The sequence below is a fragment of the Haliotis asinina genome, chromosome 16 (assembly GCF_037392515.1).
Source record: "Haliotis asinina isolate JCU_RB_2024 chromosome 16, JCU_Hal_asi_v2, whole genome shotgun sequence".
Lineage (NCBI taxonomy): Eukaryota > Metazoa > Mollusca > Gastropoda > Lepetellida > Haliotidae > Haliotis > Haliotis asinina.
The window spans coordinates 9,063,388-9,089,362 of NC_090295.1; the positions used below are offsets into that span (position 1 = coordinate 9,063,388).

Consider the following 25,975-nt stretch of genomic DNA (forward strand, 5'->3'; position numbering starts at 1 on the left):
GAGCGTGTGGAGAAGTTAGTTTGCATAGACCAGAGGCATGTTTCCCACATCTGACAGCAACGGTCGTCGTGGCCGAGTGGTTAAGGCGATAGACTAGAAATCTATTGGGATCTTCCCGCGCAGGTTCGAATCCTGCCGACGACGCATTCTTTTTCACAACTGTTTTGTGACATCTTTCCTTCGTTTTTTGCGCCTGAAGAGTACCCAAGCTGTACACAGTTGTGGCACACATCAGCTGCCACGAGAATGGCATGCCAACAGACTCGTCTTCCACGGGTAACTCGAACACAGTGCAGGTGGCTGGTCTCGGGTGCATGCATGCATGCAAAGTATATTCCACTGGTCACAAGATTATTTACTGCAAGAGACAGGTGTAGGCCAGAATACATACAGGGTGGTTAGAATACAGCCATTGTCTTGAAGATGAGCCAGTTTGTCTTGCTTTGTACAAGTGGGAGAGTAGAGGTTGGAGTTTGTATGTGTTAAGGAATGTTACTTGGACCTGACATATTTTGGAGCGTGTGGAGAAGTTAGTTTGCATAGACCAGAGGCATGTTTCCCACATCTGACAGCAACGGTCGTCGTGGCCGAGTGGTTAAGGCGATAGACTAGAAATCTATTGGGATCTTCCCGCGCAGGTTCGAATCCTGCCGACGACGCATTCTTTTTCACAACTGTTTTGTGACATGTTTCCTTCGTTTTTTGCGCCTGAAGAGTACCCAAGCTGTACACAGTTGTGGCACACATCAGCTGCCACGAGAATGGCATGCCAACAGACTCGTCTTCCACGGGTAACTCGAACACAGTGCAGGTGGCTGGTCTCGGGTGCATGCATGCATGCAAAGTATATTCCACTGGGCACAAGATTATTTACTGCAAGAGACAGGTGTAGGCCAGAATACATACAGGGTGGTTAGAATACAGCCATTGTCTTGAAGATGAGCCAGTTTGTCTTGCTTTGTACAAGTGGGAGAGTAGAGGTTGGAGTTTGTATGTGTTAAGGAATGTTACTTGGGCCTGACATATTTTGGAGCGTGTGGAGAAGTTAGTTTGCATAGACCAGAGGCATGTTTCCCACATCTGACAGCAACGGTCGTCGTGGCCGAGTGGTTAAGGCGATAGACTAGAAATCTATTGGGATCTTCCCGCGCAGGTTCGAATCCTGCCGACGACGCATTCTTTTTCACAACTGTTTTGTGACATGTTTCCTTCGTTTTTTGCGCCTGAAGAGTACCCAAGCTGTACACAGTTGTGGCACACATCAGCTGCCACGAGAATGGCATGCCAACAGACTCGTCTTCCACGGGTAACTCGAACACAGTGCAGGTGGCTGGTCTCGGGTGCATGCATGCATGCAAAGTATATTCCACTGGGCACAAGATTATTTACTGCAAGAGACAGGTGTAGGCCAGAATACATACAGGGTGGTTAGAATACAGCCATTGTCTTGAAGATGAGCCAGTTTGTCTTGCTTTGTACAAGTGGGAGAGTAGAGGTTGGAGTTTGTATGTGTTAAGGAATGTTACTTGGGCCTGACATATTTTGGAGCGTGTGGAGAAGTTAGTTTGCATAGACCAGAGGCATGTTTCCCACATCTGACAGCAACGGTCGTCGTGGCCGAGTGGTTAAGGCGATAGACTAGAAATCTATTGGGATCTTCCCGCGCAGGTTCGAATCCTGCCGACGACGCATTCTTTTTCACAACTGTTTTGTGACATCTTTCCTTCGTTTTTTGCGCCTGAAGAGTACCCAAGCTGTACACAGTTGTGGCACACATCAGCTGCCACGAGAATGGCATGCCAACAGACTCGTCTTCCACGGGTAACTCGAACACAGTGCAGGTGGCTGGTCTCGGGTGCATGCATGCATGCAAAGTATATTCCACTGGTCACAAGATTATTTACTGCAAGAGACAGGTGTAGGCCAGAATACATACAGGGTGGTTAGAATACAGCCATTGTCTTGAAGATGAGCCAGTTTGTCTTGCTTTGTACAAGTGGGAGAGTAGAGGTTGGAGTTTGTATGTGTTAAGGAATGTTACTTGGACCTGACATATTTTGGAGCGTGTGGAGAAGTTAGTTTGCATAGACCAGAGGCATGTTTCCCACATCTGACAGCAACGGTCGTCGTGGCCGAGTGGTTAAGGCGATAGACTAGAAATCTATTGGGATCTTCCCGCGCAGGTTCGAATCCTGCCGACGACGCATTCTTTTTCACAACTGTTTTGTGACATGTTTCCTTCGTTTTTTGCGCCTGAAGAGTACCCAAGCTGTACACAGTTGTGGCACACATCAGCTGCCACGAGAATGGCATGCCAACAGACTCGTCTTCCACGGGTAACTCGAACACAGTGCAGGTGGCTGGTCTCGGGTGCATGCATGCATGCAAAGTATATTCCACTGGGCACAAGATTATTTACTGCAAGAGACAGGTGTAGGCCAGAATACATACAGGGTGGTTAGAATACAGCCATTGTCTTGAAGATGAGCCAGTTTGTCTTGCTTTGTACAAGTGGGAGAGTAGAGGTTGGAGTTTGTATGTGTTAAGGAATGTTACTTGGGCCTGACATATTTTGGAGCGTGTGGAGAAGTTAGTTTGCATAGACCAGAGGCATGTTTCCCACATCTGACAGCAACGGTCGTCGTGGCCGAGTGGTTAAGGCGATAGACTAGAAATCTATTGGGATCTTCCCGCGCAGGTTCGAATCCTGCCGACGACGCATTCTTTTTCACAACTGTTTTGTGACATGTTTCCTTCGTTTTTTGCGCCTGAAGAGTACCCAAGCTGTACACAGTTGTGGCACACATCAGCTGCCACGAGAATGGCATGCCAACAGACTCGTCTTCCACGGGTAACTCGAACACAGTGCAGGTGGCTGGTCTCGGGTGCATGCATGCATGCAAAGTATATTCCACTGGGCACAAGATTATTTACTGCAAGAGACAGGTGTAGGCCAGAATACATACAGGGTGGTTAGAATACAGCCATTGTCTTGAAGATGAGCCAGTTTGTCTTGCTTTGTACAAGTGGGAGAGTAGAGGTTGGAGTTTGTATGTGTTAAGGAATGTTACTTGGGCCTGACATATTTTGGAGCGTGTGGAGAAGTTAGTTTGCATAGACCAGAGGCATGTTTCCCACATCTGACAGCAACGGTCGTCGTGGCCGAGTGGTTAAGGCGATAGACTAGAAATCTATTGGGATCTTCCCGCGCAGGTTCGAATCCTGCCGACGACGCATTCTTTTTCACAACTGTTTTGTGACATGTTTCCTTCGTTTTTTGCGCCTGAAGAGTACCCAAGCTGTACACAGTTGTGGCACACATCAGCTGCCACGAGAATGGCATGCCAACAGACTCGTCTTCCACGGGTAACTCGAACACAGTGCAGGTGGCTGGTCTCGGGTGCATGCATGCATGCAAAGTATATTCCACTGGGCACAAGATTATTTACTGCAAGAGACAGGTGTAGGCCAGAATACATACAGGGTGGTTAGAATACAGCCATTGTCTTGAAGATGAGCCAGTTTGTCTTGCTTTGTACAAGTGGGAGAGTAGAGGTTGGAGTTTGTATGTGTTAAGGAATGTTACTTGGGCCTGACATATTTTGGAGCGTGTGGAGAAGTTAGTTTGCATAGACCAGAGGCATGTTTCCCACATCTGACAGCAACGGTCGTCGTGGCCGAGTGGTTAAGGCGATAGACTAGAAATCTATTGGGATCTTCCCGCGCAGGTTCGAATCCTGCCGACGACGCATTCTTTTTCACAACTGTTTTGTGACATGTTTCCTTCGTTTTTTGCGCCTGAAGAGTACCCAAGCTGTACACAGTTGTGGCACACATCAGCTGCCACGAGAATGGCATGCCAACAGACTCGTCTTCCACGGGTAACTCGAACACAGTGCAGGTGGCTGGTCTCGGGTGCATGCATGCAAAGTATATTCCACTGGTCACAAGATTATTTACTGCAAGAGACAGGTGTAGGCCAGAATACATACAGGGTGGTTAGAATACAGCCATTGTCTTGAAGATGAGCCAGTTTGTCTTGCTTTGTACAAGTGGGAGAGTAGAGGTTGGAGTTTGTATGTGTTAAGGAATGTTACTTGGGCCTGACATATTTTGGAGCGTGTGGAGAAGTTAGTTTGCATAGACCAGAGGCATGTTTCCCACATCTGACAGCAACGGTCGTCGTGGCCGAGTGGTTAAGGCGATAGATTAGAAATCTATTGGGATCTTCCCGCGCAGGTTCGAATCCTGCCGACGACGCATTCTTTTTCACAACTGTTTTGTGACATCTTTCCTTCGTTTTTTGCGCCTGAAGAGTACCCAAGCTGTACACAGTTGTGGCACACATCAGCTGCCACGAGAATGGCATGCCAACAGACTCGTCTTCCACGGGTAACTCGAACACAGTGCAGGTGGCTGGTCTCGGGTGCATGCATGCATGCAAAGTATATTCCACTGGGCACAAGATTATTTACTGCAAGAGACAGGTGTAGGCCAGAATACATACAGGGTGGTTAGAATACAGCCATTGTCTTGAAGATGAGCCAGTTTGTCTTGCTTTGTACAAGTGGGAGAGTAGAGGTTGGAGTTTGTATGTGTTAAGGAATGTTACTTGGGCCTGACATATTTTGGAGCGTGTGGAGAAGTTAGTTTGCATAGACCAGAGGCATGTTTCCCACATCTGACAGCAACGGTCGTCGTGGCCGAGTGGTTAAGGCGATAGACTAGAAATCTATTGGGATCTTCCCGCGCAGGTTCGAATCCTGCCGACGACGCATTCTTTTTCACAACTGTTTTGTGACATCTTTCCTTCGTTTTTTGCGCCTGAAGAGTACCCAAGCTGTACACAGTTGTGGCACACATCAGCTGCCACGAGAATGGCATGCCAACAGACTCGTCTTCCACGGGTAACTCGAACACAGTGCAGGTGGCTGGTCTCGGGTGCATGCATGCATGCAAAGTATATTCCACTGGTCACAAGATTATTTACTGCAAGAGACAGGTGTAGGCCAGAATACATACAGGGTGGTTAGAATACAGCCATTGTCTTGAAGATGAGCCAGTTTGTCTTGCTTTGTACAAGTGGGAGAGTAGAGGTTGGAGTTTGTATGTGTTAAGGAATGTTGCTTGGGCCTGACATATTTTGGAGCGTGTGGAGAAGTTAGTTTGCATAGACCAGAGGCATGTTTCCCACATCTGACAGCAACGGTCGTCGTGGCCGAGTGGTTAAGGCGATAGACTAGAAATCTATTGGGATCTTCCCGCGCAGGTTCGAATCCTGCCGACGACGCATTCTTTTTCACAACTGTTTTGTGACATCTTTCCTTCGTTTTTTGCGCCTGAAGAGTACCCAAGCTGTACACAGTTGTGGCACACATCAGCTGCCACGAGAATGGCATGCCAACAGACTCGTCTTCCACGGGTAACTCGAACACAGTGCAGGTGGCTGGTCTCGGGTGCATGCATGCATGCAAAGTATATTCCACTGGTCACAAGATTATTTACTGCAAGAGACAGGTGTAGGCCAGAATACATACAGGGTGGTTAGAATACAGCCATTGTCTTGAAGATGAGCCAGTTTGTCTTGCTTTGTACAAGTGGGAGAGTAGAGGTTGGAGTTTGTATGTGTTAAGGAATGTTACTTGGGCCTGACATATTTTGGAGCGTGTGGAGAAGTTAGTTTGCATAGACCAGAGGCATGTTTCCCACATCTGACAGCAACGGTCGTCGTGGCCGAGTGGTTAAGGCGATAGACTAGAAATCTATTGGGATCTTCCCGCGCAGGTTCGAATCCTGCCGACGACGCATTCTTTTTCACAACTGTTTTGTGACATCTTTCCTTCGTTTTTTGCGCCTGAAGAGTACCCAAGCTGTACACAGTTGTGGCACACATCAGCTGCCACGAGAATGGCATGCCAACAGACTCGTCTTCCACGGGTAACTCGAACACAGTGCAGGTGGCTGGTCTCGGGTGCATGCATGCATGCAAAGTATATTCCACTGGTCACAAGATTATTTACTGCAAGAGACAGGTGTAGGCCAGAATACATACAGGGTGGTTAGAATACAGCCATTGTCTTGAAGATGAGCCAGTTTGTCTTGCTTTGTACAAGTGGGAGAGTAGAGGTTGGAGTTTGTATGTGTTAAGGAATGTTGCTTGGGCCTGACATATTTTGGAGCGTGTGGAGAAGTTAGTTTGCATAGACCAGAGGCATGTTTCCCACATCTGACAGCAACGGTCGTCGTGGCCGAGTGGTTAAGGCGATAGACTAGAAATCTATTGGGATCTTCCCGCGCAGGTTCGAATCCTGCCGACGACGCATTCTTTTTCACAACTGTTTTGTGACATCTTTCCTGCGTTTTTTGCGCCTGAAGAGTACCCAAGCTGTACACAGTTGTGGCACACATCAGCTGCCACGAGAATGGCATGCCAACAGACTCGTCTTCCACGGGTAACTCGAACACAGTGCAGGTGGCTGGTCTCGGGTGCATGCATGCATGCAAAGTATATTCCACTGGTCACAAGATTATTTACTGCAAGAGACAGGTGTAGGCCAGAATACATACAGGGTGGTTAGAATACAGCCATTGTCTTGAAGATGAGCCAGTTTGTCTTGCTTTGTACAAGTGGGAGAGTAGAGGTTGGAGTTTGTATGTGTTAAGGAATGTTGCTTGGGCCTGACATATTTTGGAGCGTGTGGAGAAGTTAGTTTGCATAGACCAGAGGCATGTTTCCCACATCTGACAGCAACGGTCGTCGTGGCCGAGTGGTTAAGGCGATAGACTAGAAATCTATTGGGATCTTCCCGCGCAGGTTCGAATCCTGCCGACGACGCATTCTTTTTCACAACTGTTTTGTGACATCTTTCCTTCGTTTTTTGCGCCTGAAGAGTACCCAAGCTGTACACAGTTGTGGCACACATCAGCTGCCACGAGAATGGCATGCCAACAGACTCGTCTTCCACGGGTAACTCGAACACAGTGCAGGTGGCTGGTCTCGGGTGCATGCATGCATGCAAAGTATATTCCACTGGTCACAAGATTATTTACTGCAAGAGACAGGTGTAGGCCAGAATACATACAGGGTGGTTAGAATACAGCCATTGTCTTGAAGATGAGCCAGTTTGTCTTGCTTTGTACAAGTGGGAGAGTAGAGGTTGGAGTTTGTATGTGTTAAGGAATGTTACTTGGGCCTGACATATTTTGGAGCGTGTGGAGAAGTTAGTTTGCATAGACCAGAGGCATGTTTCCCACATCTGACAGCAACGGTCGTCGTGGCCGAGTGGTTAAGGCGATAGACTAGAAATCTATTGGGATCTTCCCGCGCAGGTTCGAATCCTGCCGACGACGCATTCTTTTTCACAACTGTTTTGTGACATCTTTCCTTCGTTTTTTGCGCCTGAAGAGTACCCAAGCTGTACACAGTTGTGGCACACATCAGCTGCCACGAGAATGGCATGCCAACAGACTCGTCTTCCACGGGTAACTCGAACACAGTGCAGGTGGCTGGTCTCGGGTGCATGCATGCATGCAAAGTATATTCCACTGGGCACAAGATTATTTACTGCAAGAGACAGGTGTAGGCCAGAATACATACAGGGTGGTTAGAATACAGCCATTGTCTTGAAGATGAGCCAGTTTGTCTTGCTTTGTACAAGTGGGAGAGTAGAGGTTGGAGTTTGTATGTGTTAAGGAATGTTACTTGGGCCTGACATATTTTGGAGAGTGTGGAGAAGTTAGTTTGCATAGACCAGAGGCATGTTTCCCACATCTGACAGCAACGGTCGTCGTGGCCGAGTGGTTAAGGCGATAGACTAGAAATCTATTGGGATCTTCCCGCGCAGGTTCGAATCCTGCCGACGACGCATTCTTTTTCACAACTGTTTTGTGACATCTTTCCTTCGTTTTTTGCGCCTGAAGAGTACCCAAGCTGTACACAGTTGTGGCACACATCAGCTGCCACGAGAATGGCATGCCAACAGACTCGTCTTCCACGGGTAACTCGAACACAGTGCAGGTGGCTGGTCTCGGGTGGATGCATGCATGCAAAGTATATTCCACTGGTCACAAGATTATTTACTGCAAGAGACAGGTGTAGGCCAGAATACATACAGGGTGGTTAGAATACAGCCATTGTCTTGAAGATGAGCCAGTTTGTCTTGCTTTGTACAAGTGGGAGAGTAGAGGTTGGAGTTTGTATGTGTTAAGGAATGTTACTTGGGCCTGACATATTTTGGAGCGTGTGGAGAAGTTAGTTTGCATAGACCAGAGGCATGTTTCCCACATCTGACAGCAACGGTCGTCGTGGCCGAGTGGTTAAGGCGATAGACTAGAAATCTATTGGGATCTTCCCGCGCAGGTTCGAATCCTGCCGACGACGCATTCTTTTTCACAACTGTTTTGTGACATCTTTCCTTCGTTTTTTGCGCCTGAAGAGTACCCAAGCTGTACACAGTTGTGGCACACATCAGCTGCCACGAGAATGGCATGCCAACAGACTCGTCTTCCACGGGTAACTCGAACACAGTGCAGGTGGCTGGTCTCGGGTGCATGCATGCATGCAAAGTATATTCCACTGGGCACAAGATTATTTACTGCAAGAGACAGGTGTAGGCCAGAATACATACAGGGTGGTTAGAATACAGCCATTGTCTTGAAGATGAGCCAGTTTGTCTTGCTTTGTACAAGTGGGAGAGTAGAGGTTGGAGTTTGTATGTGTTAAGGAATGTTACTTGGGCCTGACATATTTTGGAGCGTGTGGAGAAGTTAGTTTGCATAGACCAGAGGCATGTTTCCCACATCTGACAGCAACGGTCGTCGTGGCCGAGTGGTTAAGGCGATAGACTAGAAATCTATTGGGATCTTCCCGCGCAGGTTCGAATCCTGCCGACGACGCATTCTTTTTCACAACTGTTTTGTGACATGTTTCCTTCGTTTTTTGCGCCTGAAGAGTACCCAAGCTGTACACAGTTGTGGCACACATCAGCTGCCACGAGAATGGCATGCCAACAGACTCGTCTTCCACGGGTAACTCGAACACAGTGCAGGTGGCTGGTCTCGGGTGCATGCATGCATGCAAAGTATATTCCACTGGGCACAAGATTATTTACTGCAAGAGACAGGTGTAGGCCAGAATACATACAGGGTGGTTAGAATACAGCCATTGTCTTGAAGATGAGCCAGTTTGTCTTGCTTTGTACAAGTGGGAGAGTAGAGGTTGGAGTTTGTATGTGTTAAGGAATGTTACTTGGGCCTGACATATTTTGGAGCGTTTGGAGAAGTTAGTTTGCATAGACCAGAGGCATGTTTCCCACATCTGACAGCAACGGTCGTCGTGGCCGAGTGGTTAAGGCGATAGACTAGAAATCTATTGGGATCTTCCCGCGCAGGTTCGAATCCTGCCGACGACGCATTCTTTTTCACAACTGTTTTGTGACATGTTTCCTTCGTTTTTTGCGCCTGAAGAGTACCCAAGCTGTACACAGTTGTGGCACACATCAGCTGCCACGAGAATGGCATGCCAACAGACTCGTCTTCCACGGGTAACTCGAACACAGTGCAGGTGGCTGGTCTCGGGTGCATGCATGCATGCAAAGTATATTCCACTGGGCACAAGATTATTTACTGCAAGAGACAGGTGTAGGCCAGAATACATACAGGGTGGTTAGAATACAGCCATTGTCTTGAAGATGAGCCAGTTTGTCTTGCTTTGTACAAGTGGGAGAGTAGAGGTTGGAGTTTGTATGTGTTAAGGAATGTTACTTGGGCCTGACATATTTTGGAGCGTTTGGAGAAGTTAGTTTGCATAGACCAGAGGCATGTTTCCCACATCTGACAGCAACGGTCGTCGTGGCCGAGTGGTTAAGGCGATAGACTAGAAATCTATTGGGATCTTCCCGCGCAGGTTCGAATCCTGCCGACGACGCATTCTTTTTCACAACTGTTTTGTGACATGTTTCCTTCGTTTTTTGCGCCTGAAGAGTACCCAAGCTGTACACAGTTGTGGCACACATCAGCTGCCACGAGAATGGCATGCCAACAGACTCGTCTTCCACGGGTAACTCGAACACAGTGCAGGTGGCTGGTCTCGGGTGCATGCATGCATGCAAAGTATATTCCACTGGGCACAAGATTATTTACTGCAAGAGACAGGTGTAGGCCAGAATACATACAGGGTGGTTAGAATACAGCCATTGTCTTGAAGATGAGCCAGTTTGTCTTGCTTTGTACAAGTGGGAGAGTAGAGGTTGGAGTTTGTATGTGTTAAGGAATGTTACTTGGGCCTGACATATTTTGGAGCGTGTGGAGAAGTTAGTTTGCATAGACCAGAGGCATGTTTCCCACATCTGACAGCAACGGTCGTCGTGGCCGAGTGGTTAAGGCGATAGACTAGAAATCTATTGGGATCTTCCCGCGCAGGTTCGAATCCTGCCGACGACGCATTCTTTTTCACAACTGTTTTGTGACATGTTTCCTTCGTTTTTTGCGCCTGAAGAGTACCCAAGCTGTACACAGTTGTGGCACACATCAGCTGCCACGAGAATGGCATGCCAACAGACTCGTCTTCCACGGGTAACTCGAACACAGTGCAGGTGGCTGGTCTCGGGTGCATGCATGCATGCAAAGTATATTCCACTGGGCACAAGATTATTTACTGCAAGAGACAGGTGTAGGCCAGAATACATACAGGGTGGTTAGAATACAGCCATTGTCTTGAAGATGAGCCAGTTTGTCTTGCTTTGTACAAGTGGGAGAGTAGAGGTTGGAGTTTGTATGTGTTAAGGAATGTTACTTGGGCCTGACATATTTTGGAGCATGTGGAGAAGTTAGTTTGCATAGACCAGAGGCATGTTTCCCACATCTGACAGCAACGGTCGTCGTGGACGAGTGGTTAAGGCGATAGACTAGAAATCTATTGGGATCTTCCCGCGCAGGTTCGAATCCTGCCGACGACGCATTCTTTTTCACAACTGTTTTGTGACATCTTTCCTTCGTTTTTTGCGCCTGAAGAGTACCCAAGCTGTACACAGTTGTGGCACACATCAGCTGCCACGAGAATGGCATGCCAACAGACTCGTCTTCCACGGGTAACTCGAACACAGTGCAGGTGGCTGGTCTCGGGTGCATGCATGCATGCAAAGTATATTCCACTGGGCACAAGATTATTTACTGCAAGAGACAGGTGTAGGCCAGAATACATACAGGGTGGTTAGAATACAGCCATTGTCTTGAAGATGAGCCAGTTTGTCTTGCTTTGTACAAGTGGGAGAGTAGAGGTTGGAGTTTGTATGTGTTAAGGAATGTTACTTGGGCCTGACATATTTTGGAGAGTGTGGAGAAGTTAGTTTGCATAGACCAGAGGCATGTTTCCCACATCTGACAGCAACGGTCGTCGTGGCCGAGTGGTTAAGGCGATAGACTAGAAATCTATTGGGATCTTCCCGCGCAGGTTCGAATCCTGCCGACGACGCATTCTTTTTCACAACTGTTTTGTGACATGTTTCCTTCGTTTTTTGCGCCTGAAGAGTACCCAAGCTGTACACAGTTGTGGCACACATCAGCTGCCACGAGAATGGCATGCCAACAGACTCGTCTTCCACGGGTAACTCGAACACAGTGCAGGTGGCTGGTCTCGGGTGCATGCATGCATGCAAAGTATATTCCACTGGGCACAAGATTATTTACTGCAAGAGACAGGTGTAGGCCAGAATACATACAGGGTGGTTAGAATACAGCCATTGTCTTGAAGATGAGCCAATTTGTCTTGCTTTGTACAAGTGGGAGAGTAGAGGTTGGATTTTGTATGTGTTAAGGAATGTTACTTGGGCCTGACATATTTTGGAGCGTGTGGAGAAGTTAGTTTGCATAGACCAGAGGCATGTTTCCCACATCTGACAGCAACGGTCGTCGTGGCCGAGTGGTTAAGGCGATAGACTAGAAATCTATTGGGATCTTCCCGCGCAGGTTCGAATCCTGCCGACGACGCATTCTTTTTCACAACTGTTTTGTGACATGTTTCCTTCGTTTTTTGCGCCTGAAGAGTACCCAAGCTGTACACAGTTGTGGCACACATCAGCTGCCACGAGAATGACATGCCAACAGACTCGTCTTCCACGGGTAACTCGAACACAGTGCAGGTGGCTGGTCTCGGGTGCATGCATGCATGCAAAGTATATTCCACTGGGCACAAGATTATTTACTGCAAGAGACAGGTGTAGGCCAGAATACATACAGGGTGGTTAGAATACAGCCATTGTCTTGAAGATGAGCCAGTTTGTCTTGCTTTGTACAAGTGGGAGAGTAGAGGTTGGAGTTTGTATGTGTTAAGGAATGTTACTTGGGCCTGACATATTTTGGAGCGTGTGGAGAAGTTAGTTTGCATAGACCAGAGGCATGTTTCCCACATCTGACAGCAACGGTCGTCGTGGCCGAGTGGTTAAGGCGATAGACTAGAAATCTATTGGGATCTTCCCGCGCAGGTTCGAATCCTGCTGACGACGCATTCTTTTTCACAACTGTTTTGTGACATGTTTCCTTCGTTTTTTGCGCCTGAAGAGTACCCAAGCTGTACACAGTTGTGGCACACATCAGCTGCCACGAGAATGGCATGCCAACAGACTCGTCTTCCACGGGTAACTCGAACACAGTGCAGGTGGCTGGTCTCGGGTGCATGCATGCATGCAAAGTATATTCCACTGGGCACAAGATTATTTACTGCAAGAGACAGGTGTAGGCCAGAATACATACAGGGTGGTTAGAATACAGCCATTGTCTTGAAGATGAGCCAGTTTGTCTTGCTTTGTACAAGTGGGAGAGTAGAGGTTGGAGTTTGTATGTGTTAAGGAATGTTACTTGGGCCTGACATATTTTGGAGCGTGTGGAGAAGTTAGTTTGCATAGACCAGAGGCATGTTTCCCACATCTGACAGCAACGGTCGTCGTGGCCGAGTGGTTAAGGCGATAGACTAGAAATCTATTGGGATCTTCCCGCGCAGGTTCGAATCCTGCCGACGACGCATTCTTTTTCACAACTGTTTTGTGACATGTTTCCTTCGTTTTTTGCGCCTGAAGAGTACCCAAGCTGTACACAGTTGTGGCACACATCAGCTGCCACGAGAATGGCATGCCAACAGACTCGTCTTCCACGGGTAACTCGAACACAGTGCAGGTGGCTGGTCTCGGGTGCATGCATGCATGCAAAGTATATTCCACTGGGCACAAGATTATTTACTGCAAGAGACAGGTGTAGGCCAGAATACATACAGGGTGGTTAGAATACAGCCATTGTCTTGAAGATGAGCCAGTTTGTCTTGCTTTGTACAAGTGGGAGAGTAGAGGTTGGAGTTTGTATGTGTTAAGGAATGTTACTTGGGCCTGACATATTTTGGAGCGTGTGGAGAAGTTAGTTTGCATAGACCAGAGGCATGTTTCCCACATCTGACAGCAACGGTCGTCGTGGCCGAGTGGTTAAGGCGATAGACTAGAAATCTATTGGGATCTTCCCGCGCAGGTTCGAATCCTGCCGACGACGCATTCTTTTTCACAACTGTTTTGTGACATGTTTCCTTCGTTTTTTGCGCCTGAAGAGTACCCAAGCTGTACACAGTTGTGGCACACATCAGCTGCCACGAGAATGACATGCCAACAGACTCGTCTTCCACGGGTAACTCGAACACAGTGCAGGTGGCTGGTCTCGGGTGCATGCATGCATGCAAAGTATATTCCACTGGGCACAAGATTATTTACTGCAAGAGACAGGTGTAGGCCAGAATACATACAGGGTGGTTAGAATACAGCCATTGTCTTGAAGATGAGCCAGTTTGTCTTGCTTTGTACAAGTGGGAGAGTAGAGGTTGGAGTTTGTATGTGTTAAGGAATGTTACTTGGGCCTGACATATTTTGGAGCGTGTGGAGAAGTTAGTTTGCATAGACCAGAGGCATGTTTCCCACATCTGACAGCAACGGTCGTCGTGGCCGAGTGGTTAAGGCGATAGACTAGAAATCTATTGGGATCTTCCCGCGCAGGTTCGAATCCTGCCGACGACGCATTCTTTTTCACAACTGTTTTGTGACATGTTTCCTTCGTTTTTTGCGCCTGAAGAGTACCCAAGCTGTACACAGTTGTGGCACACATCAGCTGCCACGAGAATGGCATGCCAACAGACTCGTCTTCCACGGGTAACTCGAACACAGTGCAGGTGGCTGGTCTCGGGTGCATGCATGCATGCAAAGTATATTCCACTGGGCACAAGATTATTTACTGCAAGAGACAGGTGTAGGCCAGAATACATACAGGGTGGTTAGAATACAGCCATTGTCTTGAAGATGAGCCAGTTTGTCTTGCTTTGTACAAGTGGGAGAGTAGAGGTTGGAGTTTGTATGTGTTAAGGAATGTTACTTGGGCCTGACATATTTTGGAGCGTGTGGAGAAGTTAGTTTGCATAGACCAGAGGCATGTTTCCCACATCTGACAGCAACGGTCGTCGTGGCAGAGTGGTTAAGGCGATAGACTAGAAATCTATTGGGATCTTCCCGCGCAGGTTCGAATCCTGCCGACGACGCATTCTTTTTCACAACTGTTTTGTGACATCTTTCCTTCGTTTTTTGCGCCTGAAGAGTACCCAAGCTGTACACAGTTGTGGCACACATCAGCTGCCACGAGAATGGCATGCCAACAGACTCGTCTTCCACGGGTAACTCGAACACAGTGCAGGTGGCTGGTCTCGGGTGCATGCATGCATGCAAAGTATATTCCACTGGGCACAAGATTATTTACTGCAAGAGACAGGTGTAGGCCAGAATACATACAGGGTGGTTAGAATACAGCCATTGTCTTGAAGATGAGCCAGTTTGTCTTGCTTTGTACAAGTGGGAGAGTAGAGGTTGGAGTTTGTATGTGTTAAGGAATGTTACTTGGGCCTGACATATTTTGGAGCGTGTGGAGAAGTTAGTTTGCATAGACCAGAGGCATTTTCCCACATCTGACAGCAACGGTCGTCGTGGCCGAGTGGTTAAGGCGATAGACTAGAAATCTATTGGGATCTTCCCGCGCAGGTTCGAATCCTGCCGACGACGCATTCTTTTTCACAACTGTTTTGTGACATCTTTCCTTCGTTTTTTGCGCCTGAAGAGTACCCAAGCTGTACACAGTTGTGGCACACATCAGCTGCCACGAGAATGGCATGCCAACAGACTCGTCTTCCACGGGTAACTCGAACACAGTGCAGGTGGCTGGTCTCGGGTGCATGCATGCATGCAAAGTATATTCCACTGGGCACAAGATTATTTACTGCAAGAGACAGGTGTAGGCCAGAATACATACAGGGTGGTTAGAATACAGCCATTGTCTTGAAGATGAGCCAGTTTGTCTTGCTTTGTACAAGTGGGAGAGTAGAGGTTGGAGTTTGTATGTGTTAAGGAATGTTACTTGGGCCTGACATATTTTGGAGCGTGTGGAGAAGTTAGTTTGCATAGACCAGAGGCATGTTTCCCACATCTGACAGCAACGGTCGTCGTGGCCGAGTGGTTAAGGCGATAGACTAGAAATCTATTGGGATCTTCCCGCGCAGGTTCGAATCCTGCCGACGACGCATTCTTTTTCACAACTGTTTTGTGACATCTTTCCTTCGTTTTTTGCGCCTGAAGAGTACCCAAGCTGTACACAGTTGTGGCACACATCAGCTGCCACGAGAATGGCATGCCAACAGACTCGTCTTCCACGGGTAACTCGAACACAGTGCAGGTGGCTGGTCTCGGGTGCATGCATGCATGCAAAGTATATTCCACTGGGCACAAGATTATTTACTGCAAGAGACAGGTGTAGGCCAGAATACATACAGGGTGGTTAGAATACAGCCATTGTCTTGAAGATGAGCCAGTTTGTCTTGCTTTGTACAAGTGGGAGAGTAGAGGTTGGAGTTTGTATGTGTTAAGGAATGTTACTTGGGCCTGACATATTTTGGAGCGTGTGGAGAAGTTAGTTTGCATAGACCAGAGGCATGTTTCCCACATCTGACAGCAACGGTCGTCGTGGCAGAGTGGTTAAGGCGATAGACTAGAAATCTATTGGGATCTTCCCGCGCAGGTTCGAATCCTGCCGACGACGCATTCTTTTTCACAACTGTTTTGTGACATCTTTCCTTCGTTTTTTGCGCCTGAAGAGTACCCAAGCTGTACACAGTTGTGGCACACATCAGCTGCCACGAGAATGGCATGCCAACAGACTCGTCTTCCACGGGTAACTCGAACACAGTGCAGGTGGCTGGTCTCGGGTGCATGCATGCATGCAAAGTATATTCCACTGGGCACAAGATTATTTACTGCAAGAGACAGGTGTAGGCCAGAATACATACAGGGTGGTTAGAATACAGCCATTGTCTTGAAGATGAGCCAGTTTGTCTTGCTTTGTACAAGTGGGAGAGTAGAGGTTGGAGTTTGTATGTGTTAAGGAATGTTACTTGGGCCTGACATATTTTGGAGCGTGTGGAGAAGTTAGTTTGCATAGACCACAGGCATTTTCCCACATCTGACAGCAACGGTCGTCGTGGCCGAGTGGTTAAGGCGATAGACTAGAAATCTATTGGGATCTTCCCGCGCAGGTTCGAATCCTGCCGACGACGCATTCTTTTTCACAACTGTTTTGTGACATGTTTCCTTCGTTTTTTGCGCCTGAAGAGTACCCAAGCTGTACACAGTTGTGGCACACATCAGCTGCCACGAGAATGGCATGCCAACAGACTCGTCTTCCACGGGTAACTCGAACACAGTGCAGGTGGCTGGTCTCGGGTGCATGCATGCATGCAAAGTATATTCCACTGGGCACAAGATTATTTACTGCAAGAGACAGGTGTAGGCCAGAATACATACAGGGTGGTTAGAATACAGCCATTGTCTTGAAGATGAGCCAGTTTGTCTTGCTTTGTACAAGTGGGAGAGTAGAGGTTGGAGTTTGTATGTGTTAAGGAATGTTACTTGGGCCTGACATATTTTGGAGCGTGTGGAGAAGTTAGTTTGCATAGACCAGAGGCATGTTTCCCACATCTGACAGCAACGGTCGTCGTGGCCGAGTGGTTAAGGCGATAGACTAGAAATCTATTGGGATCTTCCCGCGCAGGTTCGAATCCTGCCGACGACGCATTCTTTTTCACAACTGTTTTGTGACATGTTTCCTTCGTTTTTTGCGCCTGAAGAGTACCCAAGCTGTACACAGTTGTGGCACACATCAGCTGCCACGAGAATGACATGCCAACAGACTCGTCTTCCACGGGTAACTCGAACACAGTCCAGGTGGCTGGTCTCGGGTGCATGCATGCATGCAAAGTATATTCCACTGGGCACAAGATTATTTACTGCAAGAGACAGGTGTAGGCCAGAATACATACAGGGTGGTTAGAATACAGCCATTGTCTTGAAGATGAGCCAGTTTGTCTTGCTTTGTACAAGTGGGAGAGTAGAGGTTGGAGTTTGTATGTGTTAAGGAATGTTACTTGGGCCTGACATATTTTGGAGCGTGTGGAGAAGTTAGTTTGCATAGACCAGAGGCATGTTTCCCACATCTGACAGCAACGGTCGTCGTGGCAGAGTGGTTAAGGCGATAGACTAGAAATCTATTGGGATCTTCCCGCGCAGGTTCGAATCCTGCCGACGACGCATTCTTTTTCACAACTGTTTTGTGACATCTTTCCTTCGTTTTTTGCGCCTGAAGAGTACCCAAGCTGTACACAGTTGTGGCACACATCAGCTGCCACGAGAATGGCATGCCAACAGACTCGTCTTCCACGGGTAACTCGAACACAGTGCAGGTGGCTGGTCTCGGGTGCATGCATGCATGCAAAGTATATTCCACTGGTCACAAGATTATTTACTGCAAGAGACAGGTGTAGGCCAGAATACATACAGGGTGGTTAGAATACAGCCATTGTCTTGAAGATGAGCCAGTTTGTCTTGCTTTGTACAAGTGGGAGAGTAGAGGTTGGAGTTTGTATGTGTTAAGGAATGTTACTTGGGCCTGACATATTTTGGAGCGTGTGGAGAAGTTAGTTTGCATAGACCACAGGCATTTTCCCACATCTGACAGCAACGGTCGTCGTGGCCGAGTGGTTAAGGCGATAGACTAGAAATCTATTGGGATCTTCCCGCGCAGGTTCGAATCCTGCCGACGACGCATTCTTTTTCACAACTGTTTTGTGACATCTTTCCTTCGTTTTTTGCGCCTGAAGAGTACCCAAGCTGTACACAGTTGTGGCACACATCAGCTGCCACGAGAATGGCATGCCAACAGACTCGTCTTCCACGGGTAACTCGAACACAGTGCAGGTGGCTGGTCTCGGGTGCATGCATGCATGCAAAGTATATTCCACTGGGCACAAGATTATTTACTGCAAGAGACAGGTGTAGGCCAGAATACATACAGGGTGGTTAGAATACAGCCATTGTCTTGAAGATGAGCCAGTTTGTCTTGCTTTGTACAAGTGGGAGAGTAGAGGTTGGAGTTTGTATGTGTTAAGGAATGTTACTTGGGCCTGACATATTTTGGAGCGTGTGGAGAAGTTAGTTTGCATAGACCAGAGGCATGTTTCCCACATCTGACAGCAACGGTCGTCGTGGCCGAGTGGTTAAGGCGATAGACTAGAAATCTATTGGGATCTTCCCGCGCAGGTTCGAATCCTGCCGACGACGCATTCTTTTTCACAACTGTTTTGTGACATGTTTCCTTCGTTTTTTGCGCCTGAAGAGTACCCAAGCTGTACACAGTTGTGGCACACATCAGCTGCCACGAGAATGACATGCCAACAGACTCGTCTTCCACGGGTAACTCGAACACAGTGCAGGTGGCTGGTCTCGGGTGCATGCATGCATGCAAAGTATATTCCACTGGTCACAAGATTATTTACTGCAAGAGACAGGTGTAGGCCAGAATACATACAGGGTGGTTAGAATACAGCCATTGTCTTGAAGATGAGCCAGTTTGTCTTGCTTTGTACAAGTGGGAGAGTAGAGGTTGGAGTTTGTATGTGTTAAGGAATGTTACTTGGGCCTGACATATTTTGGAGCGTGTGGAGAAGTTAGTTTGCATAGACCAGAGGCATGTTTCCCACATCTGACAGCAACGGTCGTCGTGGCCGAGTGGTTAAGGCGATAGACTAGAAATCTATTGGGATCTTCCCGCGCAGGTTCGAATCCTGCCGACGACGCATTCTTTTTCACAACTGTTTTGTGACATCTTTCCTTCTTTTTTTGCGCCTGAAGAGTACCCAAGCTGTACACAGTTGTGGCACACATCAGCTGCCACGAGAATGGCATGCCAACAGACTCGTCTTCCACGGGTAACTCGAACACAGTGCAGGTGGCTGGTCTCGGGTGCATGCATGCATGCAAAGTATATTCCACTGGGCACAAGATTATTTACTGCAAGAGACAGGTGTAGGCCAGAATACATACAGGGTGGTTAGAATACAGCCATTGTCTTGAAGATGAGCCAGTTTGTCTTGCTTTGTACAAGTGGGAGAGTAGAGGTTGGAGTTTGTATGTGTTAAGGAATGTTACTTGGGCCTGACATATTTTGGAGCGTGTGGAGAAGTTAGTTTGCATAGACCAGAGGCATGTTTCCCACATCTGACAGCAACGGTCGTCGTGGCAGAGTGGTTAAGGCGATAGACTAGAAATCTATTGGGATCTTCCCGCGCAGGTTCGAATCCTGCCGACGACGCATTCTTTTTCACAACTGTTTTGTGACATCTTTCCTTCGTTTTTTGCGCCTGAAGAGTACCCAAGCTGTACACAGTTGTGGCACACATCAGCTGCCACGAGAATGGCATGCCAACAGACTCGTCTTCCACGGGTAACTCGAACACAGTGCAGGTGGCTGGTCTCGGGTGCATGCATGCATGCAAAGTATATTCCACTGGGCACAAGATTATTTACTGCAAGAGACAGGTGTAGGCCAGAATACATACAGGGTGGTTAGAATACAGCCATTGTCTTGAAGATGAGCCAGTTTGTCTTGCTTTGTACAAGTGGGAGAGTAGAGGTTGGAGTTTGTATGTGTTAAGGAATGTTACTTGGGCCTGACATATTTTGGAGCGTGTGGAGAAGTTAGTTTGCATAGACCAGAGGCATGTTTCCCACATCTGACAGCAACGGTCGTCGTGGCCGAGTGGTTAAGGCGATAGACTAGAAATCTATTGGGATCTTCCCGCGCAGGTTCGAATCCTGCCGACGACGCATTCTTTTTCACAACTGTTTTGTGACATCTTTCCTTCGTTTTTTGCGCCTGAAGAGTACCCAAGCTGTACACAGTTGTGGCACACATCAGCTGCCACGAGAATGGCATGCCAACAGACTCGTCTTCCACGGGTAACTCGAACACAGTGCAGGTGGCTGGTCTCGGGTGCATGCATGCATGCAAAGTATATTCCACTGGGCACAAGATTATTTACTGCAAGAGACAGGTGTAGGCCAGAATACATACAGGGTGGTTAGAATACAGCCATTGTCTTGAAGATGAGCCAGTTTGTCTTGCTTTGTACAAGTGGGAGAGTAGAGGTTGGAGTTTGTATGTGTTAAGGAATGTTACTTGGGCCTGACATATTTTGGAGCGTGTGGAGAAGTTAGTTTGCATAGACCAGAGGCATTTTCCCACATCTGACAGCAACGGTCGTCGTGGCCGAGTGGTTAAGGCGATAGACTAGAAATCTATTGGGATCTTCCCGCGCAGGTTCGAATCCTGCCGACGACGCATTCTTTTTCACAACTGTTTTGTGACATCTTTCCTTCGTTTTTTGCGCCTGAAGAGTACCCAAGCTGTACACAGTTGTGGCACACATCAGCTGCCACGAGAATGGCATGCCAACAGACTCGTCTTCCACGGGTAACTCGAACACAGTGCAGGTGGCTGGTCTCGGGTGCATGCATGCATGCAAAGTATATTCCACTGGGCACAAGATTATTTACTGCAAGAGACAGGTGTAGGCCAGAATACATACAGGGTGGTTAGAATACAGCCATTGTCTTGAAGATGAGCCAGTTTGTCTTGCTTTGTACAAGTGGGAGAGTAGAGGTTGGAGTTTGTATGTGTTAAGGAATGTTACTTGGGCCTGACATATTTTGGAGCGTGTGGAGAAGTTAGTTTGCATAGACCAGAGGCATGTTTCCCACATCTGACAGCAACGGTCGTCGTGGCCGAGTGGTTAAGGCGATAGACTAGAAATCTATTGGGATCTTCCCGCGCAGGTTCGAATCCTGCCGACGACGCATTCTTTTTCACAACTGTTTTGTGACATCTTTCCTTCGTTTTTTGCGCCTGAAGAGTACCCAAGCTGTACACAGTTGTGGCACACATCAGCTGCCACGAGAATGGCATGCCAACAGACTCGTCTTCCACGGGTAACTCGAACACAGTGCAGGTGGCTGGTCTCGGGTGCATGCATGCATGCAAAGTATATTCCACTGGGCACAAGATTATTTACTGCAAGAGACAGGTGTAGGCCAGAATACATACAGGGTGGTTAGAATACAGCCATTGTCTTGAAGATGAGCCAGTTTGTCTTGCTTTGTACAAGTGGGAGAGTAGAGGTTGGAGTTTGTATGTGTTAAGGAATGTTACTTGGGCCTGACATATTTTGGAGCGTGTGGAGAAGTTAGTTTGCATAGACCAGAGGCATGTTTCCCACATCTGACAGCAACGGTCGTCGTGGCCGAGTGGTTAAGGCGATAGACTAGAAATCTATTGGGATCTTCCCGCGCAGGTTCGAATCCTGCCGACGACGCATTCTTTTTCACAACTGTTTTGTGACATCTTTCCTTCGTTTTTTGCGCCTGAAGAGTACCCAAGCTGTACACAGTTGTGGCACACATCAGCTGCCACGAGAATGGCACGCCAACAGACTCGTCTTCCACGGGTAACTCGAACACAGTGCAGGTGGCTGGTCTCGGGTGCATGCATGCATGCAAAGTATATTCCACTGGGCACAAGATTATTTACTGCAAGAGACAGGTGTAGGCCAGAATACATACAGGGTGGTTAGAATACAGCCATTGTCTTGAAGATGAGCCAGTTTGTCTTGCTTTGTACAAGTGGGAGAGTAGAGGTTGGAGTTTGTATGTGTTAAGGAATGTTACTTGGGCCTGACATATTTTGGAGCGTGTGGAGAAGTTAGTTTGCATAGACCAGAGGCATGTTTCCCACATCTGACAGCAACGGTCGTCGTGGCAGAGTGGTTAAGGCGATAGACTAGAAATCTATTGGGATCTTCCCGCGCAGGTTCGAATCCTGCCGACGACGCATTCTTTTTCACAACTGTTTTGTGACATCTTTCCTTCGTTTTTTGCGCCTGAAGAGTACCCAAGCTGTACACAGTTGTGGCACACATCAGCTGCCACGAGAATGGCACGCCAACAGACTCGTCTTCCACGGGTAACTCGAACACAGTGCAGGTGGCTGGTCTCGGGTGCATGCATGCATGCAAAGTATATTCCACTGGGCACAAGATTATTTACTGCAAGAGACAGGTGTAGGCCAGAATACATACAGGGTGGTTAGAATACAGCCATTGTCTTGAAGATGAGCCAGTTTGTCTTGCTTTGTACAAGTGGGAGAGTAGAGGTTGGAGTTTGTATGTGTTAAGGAATGTTACTTGGGCCTGACATATTTTGGAGCGTGTGGAGAAGTTAGTTTGCATAGACCAGAGGCATGTTTCCCACATCTGACAGCAACGGTCGTCGTGGCAGAGTGGTTAAGGCGATAGACTAGAAATCTATTGGGATCTTCCCGCGCAGGTTCGAATCCTGCCGACGACGCATTCTTTTTCACAACTGTTTTGTGACATGTTTCCTTCGTTTTTTGCGCCTGAAGAGTACCCAAGCTGTACACAGTTGTGGCACACATCAGCTGCCACGAGAATGGCATGCCAACAGACTCGTCTTCCACGGGTAACTCGAACACAGTGCAGGTGGCTGGTCTCGGGTGCATGCATGCATGCAAAGTATATTCCACTGGGCACAAGATTATTTACTGCAAGAGACAGGTGTAGGCCAGAATACATACAGGGTGGTTAGAATACAGCCATTGTCTTGAAGATGAGCCAGTTTGTCTTGCTTTGTACAAGTGGGAGAGTAGAGGTTGGAGTTTGTATGTGTTAAGGAATGTTACTTGGGCCTGACATATTTTGGAGCGTGTGGAGAAGTTAGTTTGCATAGACCAGAGGCATGTTTCCCACATCTGACAGCAACGGTCGTCGTGGCAGAGTGGTTAAGGCGATAGACTAGAAATCTATTGGGATCTTCCCGCGCAGGTTCGAATCCTGCCGACGACGCATTCTTTTTCACAACTGTTTTGTGACATCTTTCCTTCGTTTTTTGCGCCTGAAGAGTACCCAAGCTGTACACAGTTGTGGCACACATCAGCTGCCACGAGAATGGCATGCCAACAGACTCGTCTTCCACGGGTAACTCGAACACAGTGCAGGTGGCTGGTCTCGGGTGCATGCATGCATGCAAAGTATATTCCACTGGGCACAAGATTATTTACTGCAAGAGACAGGTGTAGGCCAGAATACATACAGGGTGGTTAGAATACAGCCATTGTCTTGAAGATGAGCCAGTTTGTCTTGCTTTGTACAAGTGGGAGAGTAGAGGTTGGAGTTTGTATGTGTTAAGGAATGTTGCTTGGGCCTGACATATTTTGGAGCGTGTGGAGAAGTTAGTTTGCATAGACCAGAGGCATGTTTCCCACATCTGACAGCAACGGTCGTCGTGGCCGAGTGGTTAAGGCGATAGACTAGAAATCTATTGGGATCTTCCCGCGCAGGTTCGAATCCTGCCGACGACGCATTCTTTTTCACAACTGTTTTGTGACATCTTTCCTTCGTTTTTTGCGCCTGAAGAGTACCCAAGCTGTACACAGTTGTGGCACACATCAGCTGCCACGAGAATGGCACGCCAACAGACTCGTCTTCCACGGGTAACTCGAACACAGTGCAGGTGGCTGGTCTCGGGTGCATGCATGCATGCAAAGTATATTCCACTGGGCACAAGATTATTTACTGCAAGAGACAGGTGTAGGCCAGAATACATACAGGGTGGTTAGAATACAGCCATTGTCTTGAAGATGAGCCAGTTTGTCTTGCTTTGTACAAGTGGGAGAGTAGAGGTTGGAGTTTGTATGTGTTAAGGAATGTTACTTGGGCCTGACATATTTTGGAGCGTGTGGAGAAGTTAGTTTGCATAGACCAGAGGCATGTTTCCCACATCTGACAGCAACGGTCGTCGTGGCAGAGTGGTTAAGGCGATAGACTAGAAATCTATTGGGATCTTCCCGCGCAGGTTCGAATCCTGCCGACGACGCATTCTTTTTCACAACTGTTTTGTGACATCTTTCCTTCGTTTTTTGCGCCTGAAGAGTACCCAAGCTGTACACAGTTGTGGCACACATCAGCTGCCACGAGAATGGCATGCCAACAGACTCGTCTTCCACGGGTAACTCGAACACAGTGCAGGTGGCTGGTCTCGGGTGCATGCATGCATGCAAAGTATATTCCACTGGGCACAAGATTATTTACTGCAAGAGACAGGTGTAGGCCAGAATACATACAGGGTGGTTAGAATACAGCCATTGTCTTGAAGATGAGCCAGTTTGTCTTGCTTTGTACAAGTGGGAGAGTAGAGGTTGGAGTTTGTATGTGTTAAGGAATGTTACTTGGGCCTGACATATTTTGGAGCGTGTGGAGAAGTTAGTTTGCATAGACCAGAGGCATGTTTCCCACATCTGACAGCAACGGTCGTCGTGGCCGAGTGGTTAAGGCGATAGACTAGAAATCTATTGGGATCTTCCCGCGCAGGTTCGAATCCTGCCGACGACGCATTCTTTTTCACAACTGTTTTGTGACATCTTTCCTTCGTTTTTTGCGCCTGAAGAGTACCCAAGCTGTACACAGTTGTGGCACACATCAGCTGCCACGAGAATGGCATGCCAACAGACTCGTCTTCCACGGGTAACTCGAACACAGTGCAGGTGGCTGGTCTCGGGTGCATGCATGCATGCAAAGTATATTCCACTGGGCACAAGATTATTTACTGCAAGAGACAGGTGTAGGCCAGAATACATACAGGGTGGTTAGAATACAGCCATTGTCTTGAAGATGAGCCAGTTTGTCTTGCTTTGTACAAGTGGGAGAGTAGAGGTTGGAGTTTGTATGTGTTAAGGAATGTTGCTTGGGCCTGACATATTTTGGAGCGTGTGGAGAAGTTAGTTTGCATAGACCAGAGGCATGTTTCCCACATCTGACAGCAACGGTCGTCGTGGCAGAGTGGTTAAGGCGATAGACTAGAAATCTATTGGGATCTTCCCGCGCAGGTTCGAATCCTGCCGACGACGCATTCTTTTTCACAACTGTTTTGTGACATCTTTCCTTCGTTTTTTGCGCCTGAAGAGTACCCAAGCTGTACACAGTTGTGGCACACATCAGCTGCCACGAGAATGGCATGCCAACAGACTCGTCTTCCACGGGTAACTCGAACACAGTGCAGGTGGCTGGTCTCGGGTGCATGCATGCATGCAAAGTATATTCCACTGGGCACAAGATTATTTACTGCAAGAGACAGGTGTAGGCCAGAATACATACAGGGTGGTTAGAATACAGCCATTGTCTTGAAGATGAGCCAGTTTGTCTTGCTTTGTACAAGTGGGAGAGTAGAGGTTGGAGTTTGTATGTGTTAAGGAATGTTGCTTGGGCCTGACATATTTTGGAGCGTGTGGAGAAGTTAGTTTGCATAGACCAGAGGCATGTTTCCCACATCTGACAGCAACGGTCGTCGTGGCCGAGTGGTTAAGGCGATAGACTAGAAATCTATTGGGATCTTCCCGCGCAGGTTCGAATCCTGCCGACGACGCATTCTTTTTCACAACTGTTTTGTGACATCTTTCCTTCGTTTTTTGCGCCTGAAGAGTACCCAAGCTGTACACAGTTGTGGCACACATC

General features: G+C 47.9%; 39 non-coding genes across 39 annotated transcripts; all 39 read left to right on the plus strand.

The window, feature by feature from the left end:
- Positions 1-62: 62 nt before the first annotated feature.
- On the plus strand, positions 63-144 carry Trnas-aga (transfer RNA serine (anticodon AGA)). Its single transcript has one exon. It is a non-coding gene; the product is annotated as a tRNA-Ser (tRNA).
- A 433-nt stretch (positions 145-577) lies between these two features.
- Trnas-aga (transfer RNA serine (anticodon AGA)) lies at positions 578-659 on the plus strand. Its single transcript has one exon. It is a non-coding gene; the product is annotated as a tRNA-Ser (tRNA).
- Positions 660-1,092: 433 nt separating this feature from the next.
- Trnas-aga (transfer RNA serine (anticodon AGA)) lies at positions 1,093-1,174 on the plus strand. Its single transcript has one exon. It is a non-coding gene; the product is annotated as a tRNA-Ser (tRNA).
- Positions 1,175-1,607: 433 nt separating this feature from the next.
- Trnas-aga (transfer RNA serine (anticodon AGA)) lies at positions 1,608-1,689 on the plus strand. Its single transcript has one exon. It is a non-coding gene; the product is annotated as a tRNA-Ser (tRNA).
- A 433-nt stretch (positions 1,690-2,122) lies between these two features.
- On the plus strand, positions 2,123-2,204 carry Trnas-aga (transfer RNA serine (anticodon AGA)). The gene has a single exon. It is a non-coding gene; the product is annotated as a tRNA-Ser (tRNA).
- A 433-nt stretch (positions 2,205-2,637) lies between these two features.
- Trnas-aga (transfer RNA serine (anticodon AGA)) lies at positions 2,638-2,719 on the plus strand. Its single transcript has one exon. It is a non-coding gene; the product is annotated as a tRNA-Ser (tRNA).
- A 433-nt stretch (positions 2,720-3,152) lies between these two features.
- Trnas-aga (transfer RNA serine (anticodon AGA)) lies at positions 3,153-3,234 on the plus strand. The gene has a single exon. It is a non-coding gene; the product is annotated as a tRNA-Ser (tRNA).
- A 433-nt stretch (positions 3,235-3,667) lies between these two features.
- Trnas-aga (transfer RNA serine (anticodon AGA)) lies at positions 3,668-3,749 on the plus strand. The gene has a single exon. It is a non-coding gene; the product is annotated as a tRNA-Ser (tRNA).
- A 944-nt stretch (positions 3,750-4,693) lies between these two features.
- Positions 4,694-4,775, plus strand: Trnas-aga (transfer RNA serine (anticodon AGA)). Its single transcript has one exon. It is a non-coding gene; the product is annotated as a tRNA-Ser (tRNA).
- Positions 4,776-5,208: 433 nt separating this feature from the next.
- On the plus strand, positions 5,209-5,290 carry Trnas-aga (transfer RNA serine (anticodon AGA)). The gene has a single exon. It is a non-coding gene; the product is annotated as a tRNA-Ser (tRNA).
- A 433-nt stretch (positions 5,291-5,723) lies between these two features.
- Positions 5,724-5,805, plus strand: Trnas-aga (transfer RNA serine (anticodon AGA)). The gene has a single exon. It is a non-coding gene; the product is annotated as a tRNA-Ser (tRNA).
- A 433-nt stretch (positions 5,806-6,238) lies between these two features.
- Positions 6,239-6,320, plus strand: Trnas-aga (transfer RNA serine (anticodon AGA)). The gene has a single exon. It is a non-coding gene; the product is annotated as a tRNA-Ser (tRNA).
- Positions 6,321-6,753: 433 nt separating this feature from the next.
- On the plus strand, positions 6,754-6,835 carry Trnas-aga (transfer RNA serine (anticodon AGA)). The gene has a single exon. It is a non-coding gene; the product is annotated as a tRNA-Ser (tRNA).
- Positions 6,836-7,268: 433 nt separating this feature from the next.
- On the plus strand, positions 7,269-7,350 carry Trnas-aga (transfer RNA serine (anticodon AGA)). Its single transcript has one exon. It is a non-coding gene; the product is annotated as a tRNA-Ser (tRNA).
- Positions 7,351-7,783: 433 nt separating this feature from the next.
- Positions 7,784-7,865, plus strand: Trnas-aga (transfer RNA serine (anticodon AGA)). Its single transcript has one exon. It is a non-coding gene; the product is annotated as a tRNA-Ser (tRNA).
- Positions 7,866-8,298: 433 nt separating this feature from the next.
- Positions 8,299-8,380, plus strand: Trnas-aga (transfer RNA serine (anticodon AGA)). Its single transcript has one exon. It is a non-coding gene; the product is annotated as a tRNA-Ser (tRNA).
- Positions 8,381-8,813: 433 nt separating this feature from the next.
- Trnas-aga (transfer RNA serine (anticodon AGA)) lies at positions 8,814-8,895 on the plus strand. Its single transcript has one exon. It is a non-coding gene; the product is annotated as a tRNA-Ser (tRNA).
- Positions 8,896-9,328: 433 nt separating this feature from the next.
- Trnas-aga (transfer RNA serine (anticodon AGA)) lies at positions 9,329-9,410 on the plus strand. The gene has a single exon. It is a non-coding gene; the product is annotated as a tRNA-Ser (tRNA).
- Positions 9,411-9,843: 433 nt separating this feature from the next.
- Trnas-aga (transfer RNA serine (anticodon AGA)) lies at positions 9,844-9,925 on the plus strand. Its single transcript has one exon. It is a non-coding gene; the product is annotated as a tRNA-Ser (tRNA).
- A 433-nt stretch (positions 9,926-10,358) lies between these two features.
- Trnas-aga (transfer RNA serine (anticodon AGA)) lies at positions 10,359-10,440 on the plus strand. Its single transcript has one exon. It is a non-coding gene; the product is annotated as a tRNA-Ser (tRNA).
- A 948-nt stretch (positions 10,441-11,388) lies between these two features.
- Trnas-aga (transfer RNA serine (anticodon AGA)) lies at positions 11,389-11,470 on the plus strand. Its single transcript has one exon. It is a non-coding gene; the product is annotated as a tRNA-Ser (tRNA).
- A 433-nt stretch (positions 11,471-11,903) lies between these two features.
- Positions 11,904-11,985, plus strand: Trnas-aga (transfer RNA serine (anticodon AGA)). Its single transcript has one exon. It is a non-coding gene; the product is annotated as a tRNA-Ser (tRNA).
- A 948-nt stretch (positions 11,986-12,933) lies between these two features.
- On the plus strand, positions 12,934-13,015 carry Trnas-aga (transfer RNA serine (anticodon AGA)). The gene has a single exon. It is a non-coding gene; the product is annotated as a tRNA-Ser (tRNA).
- Positions 13,016-13,448: 433 nt separating this feature from the next.
- Trnas-aga (transfer RNA serine (anticodon AGA)) lies at positions 13,449-13,530 on the plus strand. Its single transcript has one exon. It is a non-coding gene; the product is annotated as a tRNA-Ser (tRNA).
- Positions 13,531-13,963: 433 nt separating this feature from the next.
- Trnas-aga (transfer RNA serine (anticodon AGA)) lies at positions 13,964-14,045 on the plus strand. Its single transcript has one exon. It is a non-coding gene; the product is annotated as a tRNA-Ser (tRNA).
- Positions 14,046-14,992: 947 nt separating this feature from the next.
- Positions 14,993-15,074, plus strand: Trnas-aga (transfer RNA serine (anticodon AGA)). The gene has a single exon. It is a non-coding gene; the product is annotated as a tRNA-Ser (tRNA).
- A 433-nt stretch (positions 15,075-15,507) lies between these two features.
- Trnas-aga (transfer RNA serine (anticodon AGA)) lies at positions 15,508-15,589 on the plus strand. The gene has a single exon. It is a non-coding gene; the product is annotated as a tRNA-Ser (tRNA).
- Positions 15,590-16,536: 947 nt separating this feature from the next.
- On the plus strand, positions 16,537-16,618 carry Trnas-aga (transfer RNA serine (anticodon AGA)). Its single transcript has one exon. It is a non-coding gene; the product is annotated as a tRNA-Ser (tRNA).
- A 433-nt stretch (positions 16,619-17,051) lies between these two features.
- Trnas-aga (transfer RNA serine (anticodon AGA)) lies at positions 17,052-17,133 on the plus strand. Its single transcript has one exon. It is a non-coding gene; the product is annotated as a tRNA-Ser (tRNA).
- Positions 17,134-18,080: 947 nt separating this feature from the next.
- Trnas-aga (transfer RNA serine (anticodon AGA)) lies at positions 18,081-18,162 on the plus strand. Its single transcript has one exon. It is a non-coding gene; the product is annotated as a tRNA-Ser (tRNA).
- A 433-nt stretch (positions 18,163-18,595) lies between these two features.
- Trnas-aga (transfer RNA serine (anticodon AGA)) lies at positions 18,596-18,677 on the plus strand. Its single transcript has one exon. It is a non-coding gene; the product is annotated as a tRNA-Ser (tRNA).
- Positions 18,678-19,110: 433 nt separating this feature from the next.
- Positions 19,111-19,192, plus strand: Trnas-aga (transfer RNA serine (anticodon AGA)). The gene has a single exon. It is a non-coding gene; the product is annotated as a tRNA-Ser (tRNA).
- A 948-nt stretch (positions 19,193-20,140) lies between these two features.
- Trnas-aga (transfer RNA serine (anticodon AGA)) lies at positions 20,141-20,222 on the plus strand. Its single transcript has one exon. It is a non-coding gene; the product is annotated as a tRNA-Ser (tRNA).
- Positions 20,223-20,654: 432 nt separating this feature from the next.
- Trnas-aga (transfer RNA serine (anticodon AGA)) lies at positions 20,655-20,736 on the plus strand. Its single transcript has one exon. It is a non-coding gene; the product is annotated as a tRNA-Ser (tRNA).
- A 433-nt stretch (positions 20,737-21,169) lies between these two features.
- Positions 21,170-21,251, plus strand: Trnas-aga (transfer RNA serine (anticodon AGA)). The gene has a single exon. It is a non-coding gene; the product is annotated as a tRNA-Ser (tRNA).
- Positions 21,252-21,684: 433 nt separating this feature from the next.
- On the plus strand, positions 21,685-21,766 carry Trnas-aga (transfer RNA serine (anticodon AGA)). The gene has a single exon. It is a non-coding gene; the product is annotated as a tRNA-Ser (tRNA).
- Positions 21,767-23,744: 1,978 nt separating this feature from the next.
- On the plus strand, positions 23,745-23,826 carry Trnas-aga (transfer RNA serine (anticodon AGA)). The gene has a single exon. It is a non-coding gene; the product is annotated as a tRNA-Ser (tRNA).
- Positions 23,827-24,774: 948 nt separating this feature from the next.
- On the plus strand, positions 24,775-24,856 carry Trnas-aga (transfer RNA serine (anticodon AGA)). The gene has a single exon. It is a non-coding gene; the product is annotated as a tRNA-Ser (tRNA).
- Positions 24,857-25,804: 948 nt separating this feature from the next.
- Positions 25,805-25,886, plus strand: Trnas-aga (transfer RNA serine (anticodon AGA)). Its single transcript has one exon. It is a non-coding gene; the product is annotated as a tRNA-Ser (tRNA).
- Positions 25,887-25,975: the final 89 nt, after the last annotated feature.